Source organism: Triticum urartu, chromosome 2A, assembly GCF_056163025.1.
Source record: "Triticum urartu cultivar PI428250 chromosome 2A, HENAU_Tu73, whole genome shotgun sequence".
Taxonomy (NCBI): Eukaryota; Viridiplantae; Streptophyta; class Magnoliopsida; order Poales; family Poaceae; genus Triticum; species Triticum urartu.
Window position 1 is genome coordinate 636694423 of NC_141874.1, and position 10917 is coordinate 636705339.

Below are 10917 nucleotides of genomic sequence, written 5' to 3' on the forward strand. Positions count from 1 at the left end.
AGGCTTACTAGTTTTCTTTTTGCGGGGATAAAAGAGTTTTATTCTATATGAATAGTGTTACAATTGAGAGGCACCAACTCCTCAATACATGGTGGCCCATGATCTAGCCATACAACAATACTCTTCATATGACTATACAATGCCAACTGATCTGCTACCTTGTTTTGCTTACGCATAAGTTTCCATGAAATAAACTCACAATCTACCATTAGACGCTTAATCTCAGCTACCAAATGCCAGTATGCTGATCGGGACAGATTATCACCGGTTAGGGCCGTCAATGCCTCCGAGGAGTTCGATTGAACTATGATAGGATCATTGCCATGCTGCACCGCCACCGCCATACCTTGCATTAGCGCATGCAACTCTGCCTCCAAAGCATCATTGTAGTTAAATAAACACTGGCACGCTACAAAAATAACTCTTTCATCATGTCTCCTCAAGATCATCCCGGCCGCTGCAGGCTTACTAGCTTCTTCAATTCAGCTAACTAAAAGCTAACAAAAAAGAGAACATGAATGAGCACTCTAAGTTAGAACTCGAAACTTGCCAAATTTTAGGAGTACAACACAGAGAAAAATGAGCCGAGTTAAATAAAAGTACATAACAAAGATGAGACTTTTTTACACAATTACAGAACACAAGGACGCATCAGCAAATCACAGGAGAAAAGAACTTAAGGAAATTTCGGCTATACTTGTAAACTTGTTTTGTTATTTTCTGCACATCATTCAGGTCCTACTGGAAGGTGTGCGTGATGCTTCTAGGCAAAAGAAACAACACAGTGAAGGTGCGCACAGCTTCTGCCGAGGTTTTCCACGCATGCAGTGGCCGCGCTGTCGAGCTGCTCTGGTAGTTTCATTGATCAAATCAACGCACCAAATCCAACTGTAGTATAAGTATACACGTACGTACGTAGTAATCTGAGATGCATGCACGTGCACATGCAGATGTCAAAGCAGCAAGCAAGTGTTTCATTTCTTACTTTCACTCCAACGTACATACTAGTATGTACTGTACGAGGCATGCATGGATGCATGTGGCCTGAATATCTGAACCCTGACGATTTATCTGTAATCAACTCTGAATGTTTATCGGTACTCCCCCGCAGACCAGAGAATCTTTGCCCTTCCCCTAATCGTCCCGTGGTCTCTCGTCAACCGTGGGACGGACGTGCGTATGCCGCGCGCAGGAGCAAAGATGCTCCGTCGCAAAAACCCAACCATATTCACGTCCGTAACCTGGGAACTCCTGCGACCTTTCTCTCTGATACTCTGATCAGCTCTCCCTCCCGAGAGCCGAGAACATGACAGTCCAGTATCTTTCTCATGACCGACACAGCGCTGCGCCATCAAACCCTATAGTATGAGAGGCAGCAGGCCTATAGATTTTATAGAGAAAAAAGGGCAATGGAGTACGCTGCGATTGCAAATCAGAGGACTTCTTTAGGCATCGAGATTGGTTGGGACGCGATGTCGCTTGTCTCTAGCGGTGTCTCGGCCTGTTTGGCCCGTCCGGGGGAGAACCTTCCCCCACGAGACTTGCATAATATCGCCCACGGTCAGTAGTCACGGGTGCCATTGACGCTACTTCCCCGGCGGGCGGAGGAAGGAAAGGAAGGACGAATCCTATGTGAATGTGCGCCTCCTCTTGATGCGTGTGCTTGGATGCTAGTAACAGCTTTCCAGTCGCTGTCCTCCTGTGAACTACTCCATCCTGTAGAGCGCGCGTGCCATGTGGCCAATGGCCAGCTCGGTCGACCGACCCTGCATAGCCGGGGTTTTGCACGTATTACCAATTTATTCTTGCACGAGAGTTACGGTAGTGACCTTTTCTCTTTGATTGATAAATGACGTTTTATCAACTACAAATGTTGCACCAAAGGCACACAAATCACAACCATCCTCTGCATAAGTTAAGAAACTTAATATGCATATGAATGCTACACACAAACACTAAACACTCTTATATTTCTTTACAGAGTATAGTAGGTAAAAATACATAGTCACACACTGACACGACTAAGATAATACCAACCAGGGCGGATGATTGATCTGCAGTCATGTCAGGTAGAAACTTCCTTGGCTTCCCGCTCCAATTTGGGATTACAGTGTGACTAAAGCAAACGGTCTAGGTGCGGACGGGGGAAGAGGATGAAAGATAATTGGAGGAGGAGGAGGATGAAATGGGCCAAAGTGAGTATGCCAGATCAGGCGCGGCTAGGGAAAATGGCGTTGCGATTCGAGTTCGCTAGAAGCAATAGTGATGTAAACAAATAGCCACCAAGTTGGTATTGATTTCCACAATGGAAATACCTTTGTACTATTTAAATTGTAAAATGCACTGTATATTAGTTTTGTCCAACGTCAAATTTGGTAAATTTTAATCAAATTTATAGCGAACTATATCAACATATACATAACCAAATGTGCATTAGGACAAAGTTTGACCAAGTTTCGTTTTGTAGATGCTGATATTTCTTTTTATAAACTTGCTCAAACTCTACATAATTTGATTTAGAGCAAAACTAATATGCACATATCTAAGTAGTTTGTCTCAACATGCACACATGTCACCTCATTAGAGGCCCACATCAAATATTTTTTTCCATTATTATTTGATCCCCACCACTTATATTTATCTCAACATGCACACATCCCACCTCACCATATATGCCACCTCATCAAAGGTTTATCACAACATACATGGACAAGTTTTTCCATCATATTACACTACTTATATTTAATAAATATTTTCAAGTATACAATAATCAAATAGGATATACGACATGCATTTTTAGTGTTAATTCATATATTATTAATTCAAATATTCATGTTTAACACAATCAAATCTCATTGAAATTTATTACAACCAATTCTTGCAGCAATGCACGAGGCATCACCCGGTTTTATATTAGAGGGAGTACCAACAAAATTAGGAGGTTACAATGATCTTCTTCTTTTGCAGGATTATCAAAACATCAAGGTAAACAACTAGACTGCGATGCCATGCCATCTCTAATACTATACTCCATCCGTCCGAAAATACTTGTCCTAGAAATGATTGTATGTAGACTTATTTTAGTTATAAATACATCTATTTTATCCATTTATAGGACAAGCATTTCCGGACGGCGGTAGTACTAGAGACATAAATGATGTCTGAGACTGCACCATAAAAACATAGGAGTCTTTTAGGTTGGGGACAGTAGAAATGTAGTGAAAGAGGATGATTTTTCCCCATATAGTTTGCAACGCCATGATTCAACATATAGTTTGACAATTTCTTTGTACATGACTTGTTTGATTTGAATATGTCATAAATCCTTTAATCGAACGAAGGAAACCCTAAAGAATAATAGTACTTTGCGTTAACCTAGTCAAAATACCTAACCTCTATTATCCTAGGAAAACAGTTGTAGCTTTGACAATCTTTATCTTTGACGTATCCTCTGTTGGCAACATGGAACATCAAGCACACGTAGACAAAAGTAAAGGCTGATGGCGAGTGCCACGGCTCATCAGTCACCACACATCACAGCCTTTCCTGCCAAGAATCATTGGAAGATCGCAGCCACTTTTATGGGCGATCTTGAGCTTTCACGGTAGCTGTCCCTGTCGCCGCCGGCGTCACCGTCGTCAACACGACGACGCAGTACGGAGGGGCTTCCACGCAATAATCAAAGCTAGCGAACGACCAGTAACCACCAATGGCCGCCTGCAGGGCGATGACGGGGAAACGCCGAAACTTTTTCTTATGTACGGCCGGCCGTGTGGAACAGAATGATAGCGCAGTAGCGGATCTTGCAGTTTTCAACCTAAACATTCCTTTGCTGACAGGCGCATTGCACCAACCACCAAACTCTTTTTTTGTTGCAATGCTCTTATTTTGTCTTCCACAAGGAAATTACATTAATTTCTCATATGGTGTGAAGGCATATGTCACGCTAACTCAGTTCCAATCACAAGCTGTTTACCCATGTGGACGACTCTTTAGACACAAGGATGGTTTTCATTGTGAAACTTTGATTATTGTTCACATAAGTACACTACTCCCTCCGATCCATATTACTTGTCGCAACTTTAGTACAAAGTTTGTACTAAAGTTGCAACAAGTAATATGGATCGGAGGGAGTAATAGTTTTTGTAAATTCATGATTTTATGTCACAAGCCAAATCAGTCTCTTATACTAGGAAAAGAAATGGGAGCGCTCTCGCAACCCATTGCGTCACTCACGGCGGCGGTCACTCTGGCCCCGCCGTCCATCGCTGCTGCTGCTCCCCTGCTGGCTAGAGCCGCCTCGGGCGCGTTGCCTCCGCCGCTGGCCGCGTTGCCGCCCCCAGATCAGGTCTCCCAGTCCAGATCGGGAGGATCTGGAGCCTGCGTCCCTTGCCCTTTCAGTCAGGATCGGGGGGATCTAGATCGGGTCTCCACGCTCCTGCCGCCGCCGACGGTTGTCCGCGACTCTGCTACTGCCGTTGGGGTTGGTGGGCTCTTGGTGACGCCCCTGGTGACACTCTCTCCCAAGCTAGCGGCTGCATCTTTGGGTAGTGACGCACGCACCATGACCGAAGCTTCCGCCGCCGCACTTGCTCTTCGTAGGTCCGACCCGCCTGTGGGTGGCCGATGGGCCCCTCACCCCGCCGACCCCACCACAATGCCATCTTCGACCCCACCACCCCACCACCCTCCGCTCCTCTGGCCGACGCCTCCACTGTCCGTCTGCCGTCGCGTCCGCCCCTGCCAGGTCCTGATATGGCGGCCGAGCCGGCCGCTGGTGGGAGCCTATCGTTGCATGTGGCGGCGACCACTCCGACACCACCGCTTGCCACCTCAGGCCCCTCCAATGGCTAGCTGCTTCACCTCCCTGCGTTGTACCATGCAGGTCCCTGCATCCAGTCCAAGGGGACCTGGATCCTGCTGCCATGGCCCCCGTGGCCTCTGCTCCCAGCAAGCTATTGGCCCCTCTGGCATTGGCCATTGCTACTCGGATCTCGCTGCGGCTGCCACGTGACTCCGCCTAAGGGGACGGTGCACCTCTGGCACGTCTAGGTTGGGGTGATTTGCGTGGCTGCTTCGTTCGGGATGCAAGGCCCGATATTCCCGTGTGCGGCTGATAACCCACAAGTATAGGGGATCACGACAGTTTTTAAGGGTAGTATTTTACCCAAATTTATCGATTCAACACAAGGGGAGCCAAAAAATATTTATGAACTTTAGCAGTTGAGTTTTCAAGTCAACCACACCTCGGAAATTATATTTTTGCAACAAAGTGTTTAGTAGCACAATAGCAATAATAACAAGAACAGTAACAATAGCAATTTGTAGTGATTGTAACAGTAGCAGCAACGAAAGTGACTTAGCAAAGATCAATATGAGAAAAACGTAGGCATTGGATCAACGATGGATATTTGTGTTGGATGATATTCATCATATACCATTCACAACCTAGAGCGATACACAATAACTCCAATTCATCAATGTAATGTAGGCATGTGTCCCGTATATAGCCATACATGCTTATAATAAGAACTTGCGCGATATCTTTTGTCCTACCCTCCCATGGCAGCGGGGTTCATAAGGAAATCTAAGGGATATTAAGGCCTCCTTTAATAGAGAACTGTAATAAAGCATTATCACTTAGTGAATACATGAACTCCTCGTACTATAATAATCACCGAAAAGAAAATCCCAATTATTGTCACCTTGGGGTATGCGGATCATAACACGTAATAGGTGCATACATCTTGCAAGATAGGATAAAGAACTCAAATATATTCATGAAAATATAAAGGGTTCAGATATGAAATCATGGCACTCGGGCCCTAGTGACAAGCATAGTGGATACTAGGGATCAAGCCCTAACAAATTGACTCAGTTACATGACAAATCTCATCCAACTCCATCACCGTCCAGCAAGCCTACGAAGGAATTACTAACTCTCGATGGTGAGAATCATGAAATTGTTGATGGAGAAGGGTTGGTGATGACGACGACAACGAATTCCACCCTCCGGAGCCGCAAACGGACTCCAGATCAGCCCTCCTGATAAAGAACAGAAGGTGGCAGCGGCTCCGTATCATAAAACACAATGATTCCTTCTCTCTATTTCTCTCTCCATGAGACGGTACTTATAGAGTTGGACTTGGGGCAAACAGAGGCTCCAGGGGCCCACAAGCTCACTGGGCTTGTGGCTCCTGGGTGTCCCCCTCCAGTAGTTCTCTTCGCCAATATTTTTATATATTCTGGAAATATCCTCCTTAAATCTTCAGCCCAATCCGAGGACTTTTATTTCTGCACAAAAATAACACCATGACAATTTTGTTGAAAACAACGCCAGTCCGGGTTAGTTCCATTCAAATCATGTAAATTAGAGTCCAAAATAAGAGCAAAAATGTTTAGAAAAGTAGATATGTTTGGGACATATCAGTCTGGATGGGTGGCACCTTATATCAGGGCGCCACTCGCCACCTCCCATGCCCTCCAGTGGCTTTGCGTCCACTGCTCGACCAGCGTGGCTAAGAGACCGTTGCTCCCAGTGGCTCTCCAAGGGTCACCATGCTCACAAGTGCAGGGACCCATTCTGGTGCATGGGATGCCTCCGATTTGGCCAGAAAGCGCGTTTTTGTTGTGCACAACACCGCATCGACCGGACTACGACACCACGACATGCTGCTCCACCATCCACCTCACCGTCTGCATTAGTTATTGATGCAACACCGGTTGATGCGGCGTTGCATCCCGTCCTCGTGGAGCAGACTGAGCTACTCCACCTTGAGCTTCACGATTGCATTATACGAGTTGGGAGTTTTTTTGGCAAGTGTAGAGGCCGCTCTTGCCAAGCTTCAGGTTGTGCCCGTTGTGTCCCTGCTGCCCAAGATCGAAGTTTGTGTTGGGGAACGTAGTATTTCAAAAAATTCCTACGATCACGCAAGATCTATCTAGGATAAGCATAGCAATGAGCGGGGAGAGTGTGTCCACATACCCTCGTAGACCGAAAGTGAAAGCGTTTAGTAACGCGGTTGATCTAGTCAAACGTCTTCCCGATCCAACCGATCCAAGCACCGAACGTACGGCACCTCCGCGTTTTGCACACGTTCAGCTCGATGACGTCCCTCGATCTCTTGATCCAGTTGAGGACAAGGGAGAGTTCCATCAGCACGACGGCGTGGCGACGGTGACGATGAAGTTACCGGCGCAGGGCTTCGCCTAAGCACTACATCGATATGACCGAGGTGTGTAACTGTGGAGGGGGGCACCGCACACGGCTAAGAGAAGACTTGGTGTGTCTTTGGGGTGCCCCCTCCCACATATATAAGGGGGGGGGGAGGTGGCCTACCCAAGGGGGCGCGCCAGGTGTGGGGAGTACTACTAGGACTCCTAGTCCAAGTAGGATTCCCCTCTCCTTTTTCCTTTTTCGAAATAGCAAAGAGGAAAAGAGAGGAGGAGTAGGAGATGGAAGGGGGGGGGGCGCCGCCCCCACCCCATTGTCCAATTCGGATTGGCAAGGGGGGAGGGGGCGCCACCTCCCTGGCCGGCCATCTCTCCTTCACTAAGGCCCATGTGTGGCCAATTAACTTCCCGGGGGGGGGGGGAGGGGTTCCGGTAACCCCCGGTACTCCAAAACTTATCCGATACTTCCCGAAACCATTCCGGTGTCCGAATATAACCTTCCAATATATGAATCTTCACCTCTTGACCATTTCGAGACTCCTCGTCATGTCTGTGATCTCATCCGGGACTCCGAACAATCTTCGGTCATCAAATCACATAACTCATAATATAAATCGTCATCGAACGTTAAGCGTGTGGACCCTACGGGTTCGAGAACTATGTAGACATGACCGAGACACATCTCCGGTCAATAAACAATAGCAGAACCTGGATGCTCATATTGGCTCCTACATATTCTACGAATATCTTTATCGGTCAAACCACATAACAACATACGTTGTTCCCTTTGTCATCGGTATGTTACTTGCCCGAGATTCTATCGTCGGTATCATCATACCTAGTTCAATCTTGTTACCGGCAAGTCTCTTTACTTGTTCCGTAATGCATCATCCCGTGACTAACTCATTAGACACATTGCTTGCAAGGCTCATAGTGATCTGCATTACCGAGAGGGCCCAGAGATACCTCTCCGATACACGGAGTGACAAATCCTAATCTCAATCTATGCCAACTCAACAAACACCATCGAAGACACCTGTAGAGCATATTTATAATCACCCAGTTATGTTTTGACGTTTGATAGCACACAAGGTGTTCTGATACGTCTTTTTGATTGTTCCATGCTATATTATATTCTGTTTTGGACATTATTGGGCTTTATTATACACTTTAATATTATTTTTGGGACTAACCTATTAACTGGAGGCCCAGCCCAGAATTGCTGTTTTTGCCTATTTTAGGGCTTCGCAGAAAAAGAGTATCAAACGGAGTCCAAATGGAATGAAACCTTCGGGAACGTGATTTTCGGAACGAACATGATCCAGAGGACTTGGACCCTACGTCAAGCAATCAACGAGGAAGGCACGAGGTAGGAGGCGCGGCTACCCCCCCAGGCGCGCCCTCCACCCTCGTGGGCCCCCTGTTGCTCCACCGACGTACTCCTTCCTCCTATATATACCTACGTACCCTCAAACTACCAGATACGGAGCCAAAACCCTAATTCCACCGCCGTAACTTTTTGTATCCACGAGATCCCATCTTGGGGCCTTTTCCGGAGCTCCGCCAGAGGGGGCATCAATCACGGAGGGCTTCTACATCAACACCATAGCCCCTCCGATGAAGTGTGAGTAGTTTACTTCAGACCTACAGGTCCATAGTTATTAGCTAGATGGCTTCTTCTCTCTTTTTGGGTCTCAATACAATGTTCTCCCCCTCTCTTGTGGAGATCTATTCGATGTAATCTTCTTTTGAGGTGTGTTTGTTGAGACCGATGAATTGTGGGTTTATGATCAAGTTTATCTATGAAACAATATTTGAATCTTCTCTGAATTCTTTTATGTATGATTGGTTATCTTTGCAAGTCTCTTCGAATTATCAGTTTGATTTGACCTACTAGATTGATCTTTCTTGCAACGGGAGAAGTGCTTAGCTTTGGGTTCAATCTTGCGGTGTCCTTTCCCAGTGACAGTAGGGGCATCAAGGCACGTATTGTATTGTTGCCATCGAGGATAACAAGATGTGGTTTATAACATATTGCATGAGTTTATCCCTCTACATCATGTCATCTTGCTTAAAGCGTTACTCTGTTCTCTTGAACTTAATACTCTAGATGCATGCTGGATAGCGGTCGATGTGTGGAGTAATAGTAGTAGATGCAGGCAGGAGTCGGTCTACTTGTCTCGGACGTGATGCCTATATACATGATCATACCTAGATATTCTCATAACTATGCTCAATTCTGTCAATTGCTCAACAGTAATTTGTTCACCCACCGTAAATACTTATGCTCTTGAGAGAAGCCACTAGTGAAACCTATGGCCCCTGGGTCTATCTTCCATCATATTAATGTTCCAATACTTAGTTATTTCCTTTGCCATTTATTTTACATGCATCTTTTATTTCTCTTTATCATAAAAATACCAAAAATATTATCCCATCATATCTATCAGATCTCACTCTCGTAAGTGACCGTGTAGGGATTGACAACCCCTTATCGCGTTGGTTGCGAGGATTTATTTGTTTGTGTAGGTGCGAGTGACTCGTGCGCGGCCTCCTACTGGATTGATACCTTGGTTCTCAAAAGCCGAGGGAAATACTTATGCTACTTTGCTGCATCATCCTTTCCTCTTCAAGGGAAAACCAACTCAGTGCTCAAGAGGTAGCAATAAGGATTTCTGGCGCCATTGCCGGGGAGGTTTGCGCAAGACAAGTCAAGATTTGACTCCCGACAATGAGTCATTTGTGGCGCCGTTGCAAGTCAAGACATACCAAGTACCCATCACAAACCCTTATCTCCCGCATTACATTATTTGCCATTTGCCTCTCGTTTTCCTCCCCCCACTTCACCCTTGCCGTTTTATTCGCCCTCTCTCTCCGTCCTCCTTCTCTTTCCCTATTTGCCTTCTTCCCGTATGTATCCTTGTTTGTGTTTCCATGTGCCTTCTATTTGCTTGCATCTTTGCTTGCTAAAAATCTATTGATATGGATCCACTTAAAGTGTTCTACTTAGATCATCTTCGATCCTTATGCGCTCGTGCCGATACCCCAACTAGCCTAGTTGATGGGAAATCTTTAGATGAGCATGCTCATTTTGTGCGTCACCATTTGTCTTAAAAAGGGAGACTCTTATGGAATCAAATACACAGATTGTTGTGTTATGCTTGGAATCTTTGTGAAATTTGTGATTTTACTTGTTGCTCTAAGAACCCTAAAAAACACCTCCCCTACCTATGTGAGTTTAATGATATTGAAATCTTATCTTCTTATGCAAAGGGTGTTTATAGTTACTACGATATCGAACGAATTGAAGAATTTGTTGCTTTTAAGGGTGCTTATGAAGTTGCTTCTTTGATTGAAAAATATGAAATTACTCTCTATGAATCTAAATTTTTTGACATACTTAAATATTGCTATGAAAAGTATGCTCATAATGTCTATGTCAAAGAATTTATTGAAAGAATGACTGTTGCTTCGGAAGAAAATGATGATATGCATGAATATATAGATAATTATGATTCCGATGATTTGATTGAAATATCCCTTGATGAACATGATGCTTGCTATTCTTGTGGCCATGATGCCAATATTTATGAAGATGAATTTGCTATAGTTCCTTATGTTAAACATGAGATTGTTGCTATTGCACCCATACTTAATAGTTCCTTCGATGAAAAGCATGATTGAAATGATGTTATTATAAATTCTCTTAATGTCAGTTGTGTTAATGATATGCAAAACCCTAAG